The sequence below is a fragment of the Haliotis asinina genome, chromosome 3, assembly GCF_037392515.1.
Source record: "Haliotis asinina isolate JCU_RB_2024 chromosome 3, JCU_Hal_asi_v2, whole genome shotgun sequence".
Lineage (NCBI taxonomy): Eukaryota > Metazoa > Mollusca > Gastropoda > Lepetellida > Haliotidae > Haliotis > Haliotis asinina.
Window position 1 is genome coordinate 14,862,630 of NC_090282.1, and position 16,503 is coordinate 14,879,132.

The 16,503-nt window shown below is 38.3% G+C and overlaps 1 protein-coding gene across 2 annotated transcripts in view; it reads left to right on the forward strand.

Annotated features, from left to right (window-relative positions):
- Positions 1–16,503, forward strand: part of LOC137277527 (solute carrier organic anion transporter family member 4A1-like) — a 125,931-nt gene that overhangs the window by 26,182 nt on the left and 83,246 nt on the right. For both annotated transcript variants that reach the window (XM_067809299.1, XM_067809301.1), the window contains exon 2: positions 164–358. The gene's annotated coding sequence lies outside the window, so the exon portion shown is untranslated. The remainder of the gene's footprint in view (positions 1–163; positions 359–16,503) is intronic.

Genomic DNA, 16,503 nt, shown 5'->3' on the forward strand with positions numbered 1-16,503 from the left:
TATGTAACTTTTGATGTTTGCATTGACCCAGCAGATACACACTATGAGTTGGTGAGTAATAACACAATCTAACATGCTGGACCACATTGGTATCAACAACATTGTGACTTCTCTGTGTCCGAGTTTTTGTGTCTCTCATTCGTCTCTCTGTCTCTCCATATAGGTGGTGTCACCTGTGTTGCACGTCAGCGAGCTTATCTGTCTCTCTCAACCAGCCTGGCTGTTTGGACACAGCGTTGAGGATTAGTGGACTGCGGCCACCACCGTGACTAAACAGTTACACGTGGATGTGACAGTGAGTGTGGTGGCCACTGCAGAGACTAGTGCTGATGTAGAGGATCTCGGTCTACCTGTGAAGGTGAGTCTTCTCATGACTGCATTGTCACACTCACCTGAGTGGAAAAGGGCTGGATTTTATAACTCAAGTCTTCTGGCTATTTTGAGCAGAATATGTGATTACATTTCTCTTTTGCAGTTTAAATTTATGAAAGATATGTTTGGGTTTATAGGCATTTTTGAGTCAAATTGTTTCTTCACAATTACCTGTGACAAGTTTCAGGTAATCAAATGGCCAGTAGGTAGAGAGTTACCTGGATTGCCAAATGTGGACTTTACCCTAACACTTCCTCAACATATAGTCTCCAGGTGAAAAAAATGTGTATTAATCTGATAACAGTAGAGGACACTGCAAGGCATGTTTGTATGAGGGTATGGGTGGGATATCCATTAGCTGCTGAGCTTTGATTGGTGTAAACAGATCACCACTGTATACCACATTATACACAGATAAAGGTAGTATTCACTATGTAGTGTTACAGGTATGATCAGGCCAAGTCATGTGTAATGCCCTCATTTAAGGATTATACACTTTACTCAATACTTGATAAGGACCATTTCATGTTGGGAAAAGATGTTTTCCACCAGAAATGTAGATTAGTATAAGGCAGTGTTGGAAATTATTGAGTGAACTTTGAAGGTGTCTGAGAGTTATGATTATATATTCTCACAGGCAATATCACAACCATATCATGATGCCATAAAGTTAAACATTGACAACGAAACTATTTAGTCAGCGAAGGACAGCACGATAACTAAGCTACCACTAATTAAAGTGTGCAAGAATAAACATTCGTTCAGTGGCCCAATTTAGAAACAGGCAAGTGAACATCAACAATGCCACCATGCTGTTGACCAGTGGATCCTTAGGAGCGTCTGTTAGTAAATACTGACAATAAAAACAATGTCCTGAAGTTCAAATACATAGCATCACAGCCAACAGATATGAATCCCAATTACTCAAGATGAAGTTTCTAAAACCGGTGTGAAATTCTTCCTTTATCTCTGTGAATGGAGCTAGCTATGCAAGTTTATTATGTGTCTCCACTGGCTACACAAGGAGTAGCTGCCAGCAATTTGACATAATACATTAAGAAATTTGAATGAGATGTTTCTTTTTCTGGTTCAGATCTGGGAGAAAGCTTTCATGCTTTAACAGCCTCTAAACTCTGCATTCATCATAAGAATTATGTGATGAAAGGGTTTGACTGGCCATTGTGAACCTTGTTGTCATAACAACAGATTGAATGCGTGATGAATGGGGAAGTCACAACCAGGTTGCGCATTTGCCTGCTAAGGTTTCCCATTGGTTCCTGTTGTAGACAGGATTCTTTATCAAACATACTGAACAGCAATAGAAACCAAAAGTTTCGACAAAATGATGTCTCATAAAAGTAAGCGTTCATGTCTTCTATTTTAAAACTCGACAACACCCAAAACAATTATGTTGCGTTTCTATTGTTGTACAGTATACAGTTAATTTGGGTTTGAATCCGGCCTGGATGTGTCTCATCGTGATGGATGATAATATTTCTTGGGCTGCATTTGATGACCTTTAATAATCATCAGTATGTTGCTTTGATGTTATATTTGTTATCCTTATTAAGGTTTCCTTTCGTGTTGTTTTTAGATATAGGGGTCCATTTAAAAAGGATTTATAATTTTAGCAGGATTGTATGATGAGAACAAATAAATGTTTGACTAGACATATTGAAAAGAAAAACAAGCGAGGGAGGTTTATGTAACTAATGTTATTTCATAGTATTTGTATTATTTTTAGTAATTTAACTCTTATTGTCACTCTTTTAACAACATATGCTGTAGAATTTCATCAGTGATTCTGCCTTTGTGAATTGATTTTGTGCTTTTGAAACTTAGTTGTGGTAATGTTTGTTGAGGATTCAGCTGAAAGGGTATCCAACTGTGATGATGTATTGATGAAAAGGATATCACCCTATGAGTACCTGACTCAGGTGGTTCATGCAGTGGAGATGTTGTATTATCATATTGATAGACAATATTGACTGCGTTTATAACTCATGGACTTGTTTATGGTGTATATGTGAACGGAATTGCAGCGATGATTTTTAATGCCTCAATCATTTTTAATGTGTTCTTGACATCAAATACTATTCCTGTCATAAAATCTGGGATAGCTGAATGGACTCAAATGTCAGTTTAGTTACTGGATGACTTTGAATGACATGTTTCACATTTCTATCTAATGTTGTGTGTTATGTTATTTCAATATTTACATTACCAGCAGTTGGAATGGCATTACATTTGAAAGAATATACATATATGTTACTCAGAAAAGTTAGAGAACATAATTTCCTCCATCTGTCTGTCTGCCTGTCTGTCTGTCTATGTTGTAATTCCAACTCATTCTTTTGTGACAATTGTTATTGCTTGGTTTAAAATTGAATCAAATTTCTAATCCTTCTGTCCCACATTTTTTTGTCATTAAGAATTCCTGATGTTTATGAAAGATCTGCACATCGTGCCGAGGAGGTACAGTTTTAATTAAGCTGTAAATCATGGTAATGTGTTTTATGTTTTATGCCCCTATCAACACTCATAATGACTCTGTACAAGAACTGCTTGTGTTTAATGTGCCATTAGGTTCTCTCATTGTTACACAAGCTTACTGTGGAAACATTTCTCACTTCTCCACAAGAGTTATTATAGTTTTACAATTGTATGTTACAATGTCAGGAGCTTTGCTTCCCAGCTGAGATGGTTAATTTTCTTGTGGCTGTAGTAGAAACATGATTCACCTTATTAACAATTCAAATAATGTCCCCCACCAGCATTATGGCAGTTTGGTCATGGGAGTGACATTTTGATATACAGACCATTTCATAAAAAGTAGTTGTTGAATAGCTTATGAGACAGACCTGTTAGACCCCATTGTGATAATAATTTTCGGTATTGCTTAGGCTGTGTGATTTGTCTCCTTACATTCTTGTAGTCATAGCTTCTTGTTGAAAAAATTAAATTAAAAATGTTTGTGACACTACATTTCAAAGCCTGTATTAGTTCCCACATTGTAGTGTCTACTGGGCCAAGGTCCATGGTCTAGCTAGATCCTATCTGAGTTGACTGAGGATGTCTACATGGGCGCTAGTCATGCCATAATGAGGCCCGATAGGCTTATGGTATGTATACACTAAAATAATAAGGCCCTTTAACTGATTTTCTTTAGTTTATATAGTGTTCCTATTTTCATAGGGATATATATATATTTCCATGATGTATTGGGACGATGGGGTAGCCTAGTCATTAAAGAGTTGGCTCCCCACTCTGAATACCCGGGTTCAATTCCCCACATGGGTACTATGTGAGAAGCTCATTTCTAGTGTCACCTGATTGATATTGCTGGAATGATGGTAAAAGCAGAGCAAAGCTGAACTCACTCACTCACTCCATGATATACTTGACTGATTCTTGTAAGATGTTGTTGGTGTACATTTATATAGATACAAATTTGATACATATTCTTATGCCATATTGGTTCAGACATAAGTATCTACAATGTCGGTGTCTAACCTGTCCCCATATAGCTGTGGTACTGTAATTGCCATATTAGTTAAGACATCTGTTGTGTAAGTTGATACAATGTCATCTAACCTGCTGCCATTATATAGCTGTGGTGCTGTAATTGCCATATTGGTTCAGACATCTGTGGTATAAGTTGATATGTTGTTGTCTAACCTGCTGCCATTATATAGCTGTTTTTGCTGTAATTGCCATATTGGTTCAGACGTCTGTGGTATAAGTTGATACAATGTTGTCTAACCTGCTGCCATTATATAGCTGTGGTACTGTAATTGCCATATTGGTTCAGACGTCTGTGGTATAAGTTGATACAATGTTGTTGTCTAACCTGCTGCCATTATATAGCTGTTTTTGCTGTAATTGCCATATTAGTTCAGACGTCTGTGGTATAAGTTGATACAATGTTGTTGTCTAACCTGCTGCCATTATATAGCTGTTTTTACTGTAATTGCCATATTGGTTCAGGCCTCAGTGGAAGAAGTTATTCTGATGTTCAGCTGGGTAACCTCCATTACATAGCTGTGATGTCTCAAACTAGACCTATGTGATAAAGCTTAAACTTACTGAAAATTTGATAGCACTGTTAACAGTTTCCAAGTTGACAGATATATCCATCAGTTGAGTCTTAGGAAGCTCTGAGATTTCTCAGGGTATTAAATAGCAATGTTCCCACGACAGGGGCTTTTCTAAACTTAACGCTAAGGCAGGTATCTTCAAGAAGACATATGCTGTAATTCCACACCTTTTTCTTCTGTACAGCTGTGTCAGTCAAAGCTGTTTATATCCAACATCATTTGTGTGTGTTGAATTTGTTTTATCTGATTATTTTGATTGACTTGCTAACAATTGCCAATATGGATATGTAAATTCTGCTAGAGTATATGCTGGAAATACATTTTCACCGAGACTGCCCATGGTCGTCTGAATGGCTGTTCAGCTGTGCGTATTGGTGATCATTAGCCTGTTTCTATATTCTATTTTCATTAATACTCATTGTAATGTTCTAGTTCTGGTTTTGATGTTTTATTATATTCCATTTATGTATAGCCTGATTCAGTCATGATGTGGATGAAATACTTCCAATGGACTTACATATTCTAAACTTACATTTGAGGCTTGGCTGTAGAAAAAGTCTGGCATGTTTGATAATCTTTATGTAGATGTAAGTGATTGAAATTCTAGATTCTAGATGATAAGCTTCATGCATTTTGGTGAAAAACATTGGAATAGGTGGTTCTTGATGTAGTGCTAGAGTGACGGACAGAACTTGCCTGAGCAGTGTCTTGTCAGAGCTGGGGAAAGACGTACATTATTGTGACAGATTGTATCAATCAGTGCTTGTCACACGGTAGTACTTACTGCCTGCATCTGAAACACTTCCATCATAATGAAAGTTTATTTGCAATTTAATAATTAAACAAGGGAGACTGCCAGTTATGAACTTGGAGCTGGCTTTTTTCTATCTTATGAATGCGTTAGATGAAATTGTGTTGAGAAAACAAGTGAAAAACTAAGAATGTCTAAGTAAGTGAGAAAAAGTTTGTAAAATAGATCCCAAGATATAGAGATTAAGCTAGATATTTATGAAGTAGTTGTAAAGTGGATCAGAGAAGTATGCTGCTTATTTAGGGTTCTCATTGTGCACACGTCAGTGGTATGTGACGATAGTCACAATGCTGTGCCTAGTTACGTGAAGCTGTACTTTAAGTGTGGTATACAATGACAAGGTATGTAATACTGCATCACCTGCCGTGTTAAGATTATCACTGTCAACACATATTAACCTGTAGTTTCAATAGCACACATTCCGCAGAATAATGAACCTTTCCGGCCTGGTTCTGACTGCACACACTACTGCTGTGACTCCAGAATGTGACAGAAGGATGTTAAGGAAACAGGGAGTAAGAACCTGTTTACAAGGGGGGACAACAGTGTATAATGACATTGACAGAATGTCATGAATGTGCTATTGACTTGAACCTTATTGAATAAACACTGCGGCTGGTAGTACATGGTGCCAGGCTGTTCCAAGTGTGGCTGCACATTGGCGATGGTATGCTAGGGATACTGAGCACGAGCCTGCAGAAAAAGTAACTGTGATGTATAGCTTGCCTGACAACTATTTGCAAACAGAGGATGACACAGAATGTCGGTGAATGTTTCTTTAATGTAAGCAAAAGTGTGCAAGTCCCCCATTAGTTTGATTTGCCCTTCTTCTTAACCAAGTGAGGTGTTAAGGCCCGTTAAAAAGCAGGTGAAGCTTCATGTTTGTGAAAGCACTTGGTTCAGTTACAATTCTGTTAATTATGAATTATGTTTTAGGTTCTGTGTACTCTTTGTGATGAGTTATGGTTCTGTGAACTATGGTGAAGTGTTAGGGTACTGCTAATGCAAACTGAATTGGTAGAGCTCATTACTCTCATGCCTGAACACAGACTTTCAGTGGTTGCAATGTGAGGTGTTAGGGTTCTGTGAACACAAGATGGTGTTTTAAGGTTCTGTTTATACAGAGTGAAGTGTTAGGGTTCTGTGAACACAAGATGGAGTTTTAAGGTTCTGTTAATATAGAGTGAAGTTTAAGGGTTCCGTGAACACAAGATGGAGTTTTAAGGCCCTGCTAATACAGGGTGAAGTGTTAGGGTTCCGTGAACACAAGATGGAGTTTTAAGGCCCTGCTAATACAGGGTGAAGTGTTAGGGTTCCATGAACACAAGATGGAGTTTTAAGGCCCTACTGATACAGAGTGAAGTGTAAGGGTTCTGTGAACACAAGATGGAGTTTTAAGGTTCTGTTAATATAGAGTGAAGTTTAAGGGTTCTGTGAACACAAGATGGTGTTTTAAGGTCCTGCTAATATAGAGTGAGGTGTTAGGGTTCTTTGAACACAAGATGGAGTTTTAAGGTTCTGTTAATACAGAGTGAAGTGTAAGGGTTCTGTGAACACAAGATGGAGTTTTAAGGTTCTGTTAACACAGTGAAGTGTTAGGGTTCTGTGAACACAAGATGGTGTTTTAAGGTTCTGTTAACACAGAGTGAAGTGTTAGGGTTCTGTGAACACAAGATGGAGTTTTAAGGTTCTGTTAATATAGAGTGAAGTTTAAGGGTTCCATGAACACAAGATGGAGTTTTAAGGCCCTGCTAATACAGAGTGAAGTGTAAGGGTTCTGTGAACACAAGATGGAGTTTTAAGGCCCTGCTAATACAGGGTGAAGCGTTAGGGTTCCGTGAACACAAGATGGAGTTTTAAGGCCCTGCTAATACAGGGTGAAGTGTTAGGGTTCTGTGAACACAAGATGGTGTTTTAAGGTTCTGTTAATACAGGGTGACGTGTAAGGGTTCTGTGAACACAAGATGGAGTTTTAAGGTTCTGTTAATACAGAGTGAAGTGTAAAGGTTCTGTGAACACAAGATGGAGTTTTAAGGCCCTGCTAATACAGAGTGAAGTGTTAGGGTTCCGTGAACACAAGATGGAGTTTTAAGGCCCTGCTGATACAGAGTGAAGTGTTAGGGTTCCGTGAACACAAGATGGAGTTTTAAGGTTCTGTTAATATACAGTGAAGTGTAAGGGTTCTGTGAACACAAGATGGAGTTTTAAGGTTCTGTTTACACAGAGTGAAGTGTTAGGGTTCTGTGAACACAAGATGGAGTTTTAAGGCCCTGCTAATACAGAGTGAAGTGTAAGGGTTCTGTGAACACAAGATGGAGTTTTAAGGTTCTGTTAACACAGAGTGAAGTGTAAGGGTTCTGTGAACACAAGATGGAGTTTTAAGGTTCTGTTTACACAGAGTGAAGTGTAAGGGTTCTGTGAACACAGAGTGAAGTGTTAGGGTTCTGTGAACACAAGATGGAGTTTTAAGGCCCTGCTAATACTGAGTGAAATGTTAAAGGTCTTTGAACATAAGGTGAAGGGTTCTGTGAAGAGAGGGTGAAGAGTTTGTGTTTGGATGCTGTGAGAGAGTTGTGTAAAGAGATGTTTGCATAAATGTTTTATAAATGTGCTCCTTTAAAAGAATATTTGTAAATTTTTGTAATTTTATGCTTAGGTGTATTTTCGGCCAGTAATGGAGCAGGTGTGTGAAAAATGAATATACATCTATTTTCCTACCTTATTATTATTATTAGGTATCGAAGGACGGCGTTTGGTGGAAGGGAAGGGGAGGCACATTTAATGATGATATCAACTCTCGTTTGATACTGAAGTTCACATTTCCTCAGAAACAACTATCACCAGAACAACTTTTTATGTGAACACCAACTGGATCTGATCTCCACACTGTTTCTGCGAATACAGTATTAACCAGACACCCAGTATTTGCTTCTTCAGTGGCATTAGACCCAGGTCACCAGCCCTCAGTATACATGCTTGACAATGTTACACTCAAGAAGTGAAAGTAATTCCTACACGACTGTAATCATTTACACAATGCACCATAGCAACACCCGCTATATTCACCGCCCACGTCAAGGCGCCTATTTCCTGAAATAATCACCATATTGAAATACCAATATGTATTGATTGAATGAAATTCAGTTGACTTCTTTTAACAGCATACATTGGCTGCTCTGTAGTTTCCATTGAGAAGATACAGACATTTCTAGTGATGATGTGTCTTGTATTGTTTATGTGTGAGGTAAATCAACATCCATTCATAAGAATCAGCCATTCATGAGCCAGGTATTGATTTTTTGCGAGTATCACTTGTGATTATGTTATTGCACAACTTGGGACTATTTCTAACCCTTCATTAAAAATCTATTTTCTCTTTGATGCAATCATTGTTCACCATGATCAATGGGAATGTGCTACAGTGCCATGCACATTTACTTAGTAAAACTAAATCCGGTTTTGATAGTGCCATGCTTGAAGGGGATTCACAAGCTAGGATTGAGAATGGTAAAAATTTCCCTACTGTGGCTGCCAGAATGCTAATGGCGGAATGGAGATGAAAGTATGTTCTTGCGTAATATGATGCTATTATCATCACATCATGTAATCAGTGTGATTGTATATACTACTGTACATGTGACTGGTCTCACTTCTGTGCTTACATGCAAATACTTTTATTGACTCAGTCACAAGTTTCTGCTTGAGTTGTGGTGGAAAGATTAGGGACAAAATCAACATTTCACTGAAGAGGAGTGTCACCATTTTGACACATAACAGAACCGTCATTGTCGACATACGGCAGGTACAGACAGGGGATTCTGATGCGTTGGAGCAGAACACCACAATATATTGGTATATACTATACCTCTTAGACAGTACTGTGTATACCGCCTCTATGTACACAGTGTTCTTTCTGGATCCAACAGGCTGTAACGCTGATAGCACATCACTACTCTAATATAAAGATCTGAGTGTATACAATACTACAGTGTGGAATACCAGGATCTGACTATATACACCACTACAGTGTGGAATATTAGGAACTGACAGTCTACAACACCTCTACAGTGTGTTGTACCAGGATCTTACTGTATACAACACTACAGTGTGTAATATTAGGAACTGACTGTCTACAACACCTCTACTGTGTGTTGTGCCAGGATCTGACTGTACAAAGCACCTCTACAGTGTATAATACATACACCATCACTACAGTAATACCAGGATCTGACTGTGTACACTTCCACTACAGTAATACCAGGATCTGACTGTACACCACCACTACAGTAATACCAGGATCTGATTGTATACACCATCACTACAGCAATACCAGGATCTGACTGTATACACCATCACTACAGCAATACCAGGATCTGACTGTATACACCACCACTACAGTGATACCAGGATCTGACTGTGTACACCACTACTACGGTAATACCAGGATCTGACTGTACAAAACACCGCTACAGTGTATAATACATACACTACCACTACAGTGATACCAGGATCTGACTGTATACACCACCACTACAGCTATACCAGGATTTGACTGTATACACCACCACTACAGCAATACCAGGATCTGACTGTATACATCACTACTACAGCTATACCAGGATCTGACTGTATACATCACTACCACAGCTATACCAGGATCTGACTGTATACACCACCACTACAGTGATACCAGGATCTGACTGTATACATCACTACCACAGCTATACCAGGATCTGACTGTATACACCACCACTACAGTGATACCAGGATCTGACTGTATACATCACTACTACAGCTATACCAGGATCTGACTGTATACACCACCACTACAGTGATACCAGGATCTGACTGTATACACCACCACTACAGTGATACCAGGATCTGACTGTATACATCACTACCACAGCTATACCAGGATCTGACTGTATACACCACCACTACAGTGATACCAGGATCTGACTGTATACATCACTACTACAGCTATACCAGGATCTGACTGTATACACCACCACTACAGTGATACCAGGATCTGACTGTATACACCACCACTACAGTGATACCAGGATCTGACTGTATACATCACTACCACAGCTATACCAGGATCTGACTGTATATACCACCACTATATTTTTGCTGTATAACACCCAGATCTGAGCATGTATAACAACCACCAGTCTGTTAAGTGCTAACAGATGACTGTGCATAGTACAACCACTCTTTTGCCTGGATCAGACTGTATAACAACACAATATGAAATATGTTGAAAGTGTTTATCAGCAACTGGGTAGCATGTACCACAGAACCAGGAGCCTGACAGTTGTGTATAGCCCATCATGCAAGGTAAGCTTGGTACATTAGGGCAGTTGTATGTACATCCACTGTTGTCACATATGAGTTGGGTCTACTCCCGAAGGGAATCTATTCAGCTTGAACTAAACCAAAGCCCCATTTCGCAAAACTCTCGTAAGCCTACGGTCTCGTAACTTTTCTCGTAGCATTCCTACTTTCCATGTTACAGTATAGCAGGTATGAATGCTACGGGAAAGGTTACGAAATCTTAGGCTTATGTCAGTTATGTGAAATAGGGCCCTGGTCTATCAGTAGTGTACTTTGTCACTTTGGTGTTTACTCCGAAATTAGGTGAAACATATATACTAGACGTTTGTAGAGCACTGACATCCAGTTTGCCAGTTCAACTGCTCAAAGGTGCTTTGTTTTTTCCACGATCATTGGATGTCCATCACAGCAGCACATCGTATTATTGATCTCAACTCCCTAGGTATCATTAAGCTGCGATGACATGCTTGAAAGATAAAACATGATGCAATCAAAGTCCTGAAAATAAGACATCTGAGGGAAATTCATTCATTTAGCAACTTGTTTTGATAAATTTTAAAAAAGGTGAACAAAAACTATTCATAGTTCTGAATGTTGTAGCTGTGTGCATTAGCATCGATATTTGATGGTTTGGTGGCTTTTCATAATGGGAAAAAAGCATTACCATAGACGGCAAGGTAAGATAACTGTAAAAGAAATTTAGAGTAGTATTATAGAGTCATCCCCAAAACATAACAAGCTATTTATTTAAAATGATTGCGATTCTGTATGGTTTTCTATTTGTAACTCTGCAAACTGTGAATTTGAAGGTTGCCTGTGGCATTGATGTTTTGAATATACATGTTTTTTCCTGAAGGTAAAATGTAAGGATGTAAAAGGTGAAGGTTATTTGTTTATTTTATGTGGTAGATGTATTTATCAGACATATTGCACTATGATCTATTGCCCAGATGCACGTGTGAGAGATGCTGGCGCCAGTCGACTACCAAAAACATCCATTTATCGTAAAAACCTGCAAGAGATAAGCATGCTTCAGATGTAGGATTATACATTAAGGTATAGTACTTGCTGAGAGGCATTTAAGCTTTGTAATTGAAATAAATAATTACTTCAAACAAAATCAGTGGACTCCATAAACTGCATTAAGAGCATGTTTGGCTTTAAAAGTTGAGGGAATAAGCAGATGTTTTGTATGCTATAATAACATGCAGTAGACAACAATAACCTGCCATGTAGATGATACTTCCGTTACAAGCAAGGGGAAAGGCTGGCGTAACTTACTAATGCTTGTAGGAAAGGGTTGCATGTGTGTTTCACATTATGTGTGTGTGTGGCATAAACCAGCAAGGTTACAACACTGGTCGTGATAGGGCTGCACTAGACTTGCACAAGTCTATAAGGTAAAAAGTAATAGTTGAAATGATAATTTCTAAAGAATGATAAACAGCTGATTGAGGTCCTTAGATTGTGCCATCCCCTTGTCTAGTCTTGTCTCTTTGAAGAATAGAAATACTATACATCCATGGGATGAGCGTTCAGTACAGCCTTGTAGTCAGGCTAGATCTGTATGGTAGCTATCTGTTATTAGGTATTCATGTGTATAAACAAGTTCACGTTTCCATTTACAGAAATGTGTTTCTCTAACGAGTTCAAACTATTGAATGTTACTGCTTGCAGTTAACAGATTTATTCCTTTAAACATAAACATCAATCAATATTGTGATTTACAAATATCATGGTTGCTTCTGATGGGTTTGTCCTTGTTTTGATGTTTTACAGTTAGTAGGGATGTTTTGATTTAGAATAGTTTTAAAAAGTCATACAGGTATTTATACAAACTGATTTTCAAAATTAGTAGATGTTGATTTAGATATAAAAAACTTAAACATAAAAGCCATCTCATTCTTCCATATTACTATGGTTTGTCATTCCCTAACAATTTTAGTTAAAGAAGTATGAAAGGACAGAGCAGTCCTTGACATTTTTGTGTCGTGTATACTCATTTATATTGTACTTTAGTTGCTCACACTTTCTTTTGATTAACTACGGCTTAATCCTGAAAATTGTTTATATTTATAATCTCCCTGTCGCACATCTTCACACACTGGTCTGTGTTTTACAGTCTTCACCTTCAGCTGCAAGCCTTGTTGCAGTGTGATCTATATTTATCTGGGGAATCCCCAGGAGCCAAGTCTCTGTGAAGTGTAACTGGAGCAGGGATGATGAAACATTGAGTATCCACAGTATTGAAGTATGAGATGTGTGGCTCAGCTGATTCATCCTTGGTGTATGTTCTGGAGGATTTCTCAGCCTGCTGTAGTCGAATTATTGTAATTGGATTATTTTTACATTGTTTCAAAGGAGATGTTTCATGTTTCATTAACAGCTCATCCTGCATATATTTTTATACATTAAATATCTAAGGTGAATTGGGGTTTTATGTGCCTTCAAGGTTATTGCACATAAACATCAGTGATGTGTTTCCAAAGTATTTCAGACAGGCTGTGCATCATGTACATGCTACATTTGACAATGGTCAGTCATGCCAGTGATCGTGACTCTGATGCTTATGCTACAGTCATGAACTGTGTAGAGGCTTGTACCATGGTCCCTGTTTACTAAATACGAGTTGGTGTAGAGTGCTGGTTAAAGCATTAGCTTGTTACGCCAAGGCCTGGGTTCGATTCTCTATATAGGTACAATGTGTGGAATTACTGGTGTTCCCTGCAGTGATGATGATGGAATATTGCTAAAAGTGGTGTAACGCTGTACTCACTCACTCACTCACTCACTCTTGACCAAGGTGCCCCAGTTGACTAATACCTATTACACATAATCGTGGGTTTGAATCCCACACCTCCCTGATTATATGTTTCTTGGTTTACCAGCACCAAACTAGAAGTTAGTGCTTTGAATGTCACTGACATGGTAAACATCTGTCGTGTCAAGCATTCATCACACAGGAATCTGAGATGCATCAAATTCAGTATACGAGTATTTTCATGTGACTGCAAGTATTTTGAGTTGACGCTTAGTACCTAGCAACCAATGCTGGTCACATTGTGGACTGGTGGTCACAGATGACTTTACAGATTCAGAAATTGTTGAAATATCTTTGTTGATGTTGAAAGATATGGTGTAGATGAATCAAACAGGACCCTCTCTGCCCCCTTTGTTTACCAGGTAGATAAGACAAGACCAGAATGCAACATGCTGAACAGCCAAGTGGTACTGTGTAGATGTTAGGTTAGCAGCACTGATAGGCGATATCATAACTTGAACCTAATCAAATACAGATTGAGAGAAGCATGAACCGGAATTTGATTATGCTGCAGAGAAAATAATTACCTCAAAACTACTTCCTATGTTTGCCCACACTATTATTTTATAACGTTTGGTAAATATGTTTTAAATATAACAGACTTCCTCATGCATTACGCACAGTGAAGAGTGCACCTAGTGTTCTCAGTGCATTAAACATAGTTTATTTCTTCATCCTGCACGTCAGAGTGTACCATGGATAAGGCTGTCTTATGAAGTGCGTTAATGGCTGAACTGATAAATACATTTTTTTATAGAATAAGCCCCAGTGTCTGCTTCCGTGAATATGCAGGATAAGGAATGAGGCCATGGCAGCAGATGAGTGACTACGATGTTCATACAGAGATAGTTGTGAGGGGAAGTGGACTTTAATCAGGCTTAGACTTCAGCACCAAGGTAATCTCTTAGGCGTGTTCACAGGTACAGTTGGATTTCAGCGGCATCATATATGGGACTTTGACTCATAAAATAGTTTTTAATTGTTCAAACATGCATTATGAAGATTTGTTTCTGAGATAAGGATTGTGTCATAGATATGCATGGACTAGATATATGTATTACAGATTGCCATACAGTATCATGTATCTTATTACAAGAGATGTTTGCAGTATTTATAATGAAACCTTGTTAATCCAGACTTAGTGGTCCATATGAAATTACCAAGGCTAGCAGATGCCAGGATTAATGAATCAATGTAATGTCCTCTGCAGATAATGTTGCTTTAACTTGCCTGACTACAGAATTTGTTCATAATATGAACCACTTATTTGTTTGATCCCAACTGACCATATTCTGCCTACCATGAAAGACTCCTTCCACTGTTGGCTATGGGAAACGATAAAAGTATATTATACTAAACATCCTCTTCGATATCAACATCAAACATGCAATACATACTTCGTGCACTAATACATTATGTATAAATACACTGAAAAGTGTCGCTACTATAGTTGACTGAAAAGTGTGCACAGTCACTACCATAGGTGACTGAAAAGTGTGCACAGTCACTACCATTGGTGACTGAAAAGTGTGCACAGTCACTATCATAGGTGACTGAAAGGTGCGCACAGTCACTATCATAGGTGACTGAAAGGTGCGCACAGTCACTACCATTGGTGACTGAAAAGTGTGCAAAGTCACTATCATAGGTGACTGAAAAGTGTGCAGTCACTACCATTGGTGACTGAAAAGTGTGCACAGTCACTATCATAGGTGACTGAAAAGTGTGCAAAGTCACTATCATAGGTGACTGAAAAGTGTGCAGTCACTACCATAGGTGACTGAAAAGTGTGCAAAGTCACTACCATTGGTGGATCTGTTGAGTTGGGGTGTATTAAATGGCCACTGAAACTCATGAAAATGTAAGTGTATGCACTTTCCCTCAAAAGGCTGTATCTGCCCTTGAGTAGTAAGATGTAATAGAGAAAGATATCATCTGGTTTGATTATGAGATGAAAGATTGTTGATCAGACATCTTCCTTCGCTGCCCTGACTACACTATTGTTAAATGCCCCTCAGTCACTCAAGAGATAGAAGGTATGCTAGAATGCTAAACTGAACACTCCAGACATTTAATATAGAAGAGATATTGCTTGTTCTATTCAGCTGAGAGGTGGGTGGACGTTTATTTTGAGGTTTTCTTGTAACATGAAAGCTGCGGCAGCTGGCATTTGGTGACCATATGGGCATCACATGTGACAGACAACCTTACTCTGCAGTCTGTCAACTTGTAATCCTGTTTCCTTACTTGACCTGGTCAGAGGTCAGGTCAAGGGTCAAGGCTTCTGTGGAGACACATATCACATACAGGATTATTATCTCAGAGATCTTGCTGTAAGTTTGATATTATTAATTGTCATTATTGAAAGCAGATTTTTTCACCATCTTCGGTGTTATGTAGTATGTGGTGTTGATCACCAGAGCCCGTTCCTCAAACCAATTGTAGCGCTATGACTGTCATAAGTCTGTGTTAAAGTATGGGACTTACAATCATTTAGTGCTATGATTGTTTTGTAGAGCGATGCCCAGGGAAATACTGAGAGATCGTATCTGTATATATAGACAGATGTATAAACTCTTACATGGAACTATTTTACAGAACTATTTTTACCACAAAGGTGGTAAACTTCCATTTACACGTGTTATAGTTTTCTGAACTGAGGGGATTTTATTATCCATAGATTACATGGGTTGTGTTGAATAATGTGTATCAGGGTCTACATAACAGACTTTTGAATATATGGTCTAAAAATGGACAAATATTGAAATTGACATGTGAAAAATACATAATTGTGAATTGCTTACACTGATGATAAGATAAGATAGATAAGATATTTTATTGCATGACATTCCATAAAGGATCAGTGGCAGTATTCGATAGACTACAAATCTGAAGATAAAGGTACAACGTTATATAAATATACATAGATGATCCTTATCATACCAGTTAGAAGGTATATGCTACATATGTCAGATACACAGTGAGACACAAGAAAACACATACGATATAATGTATATAACAATGGCCTAGGGTGATCAAGAAGTGTTCTATATTTGTTTGAAATT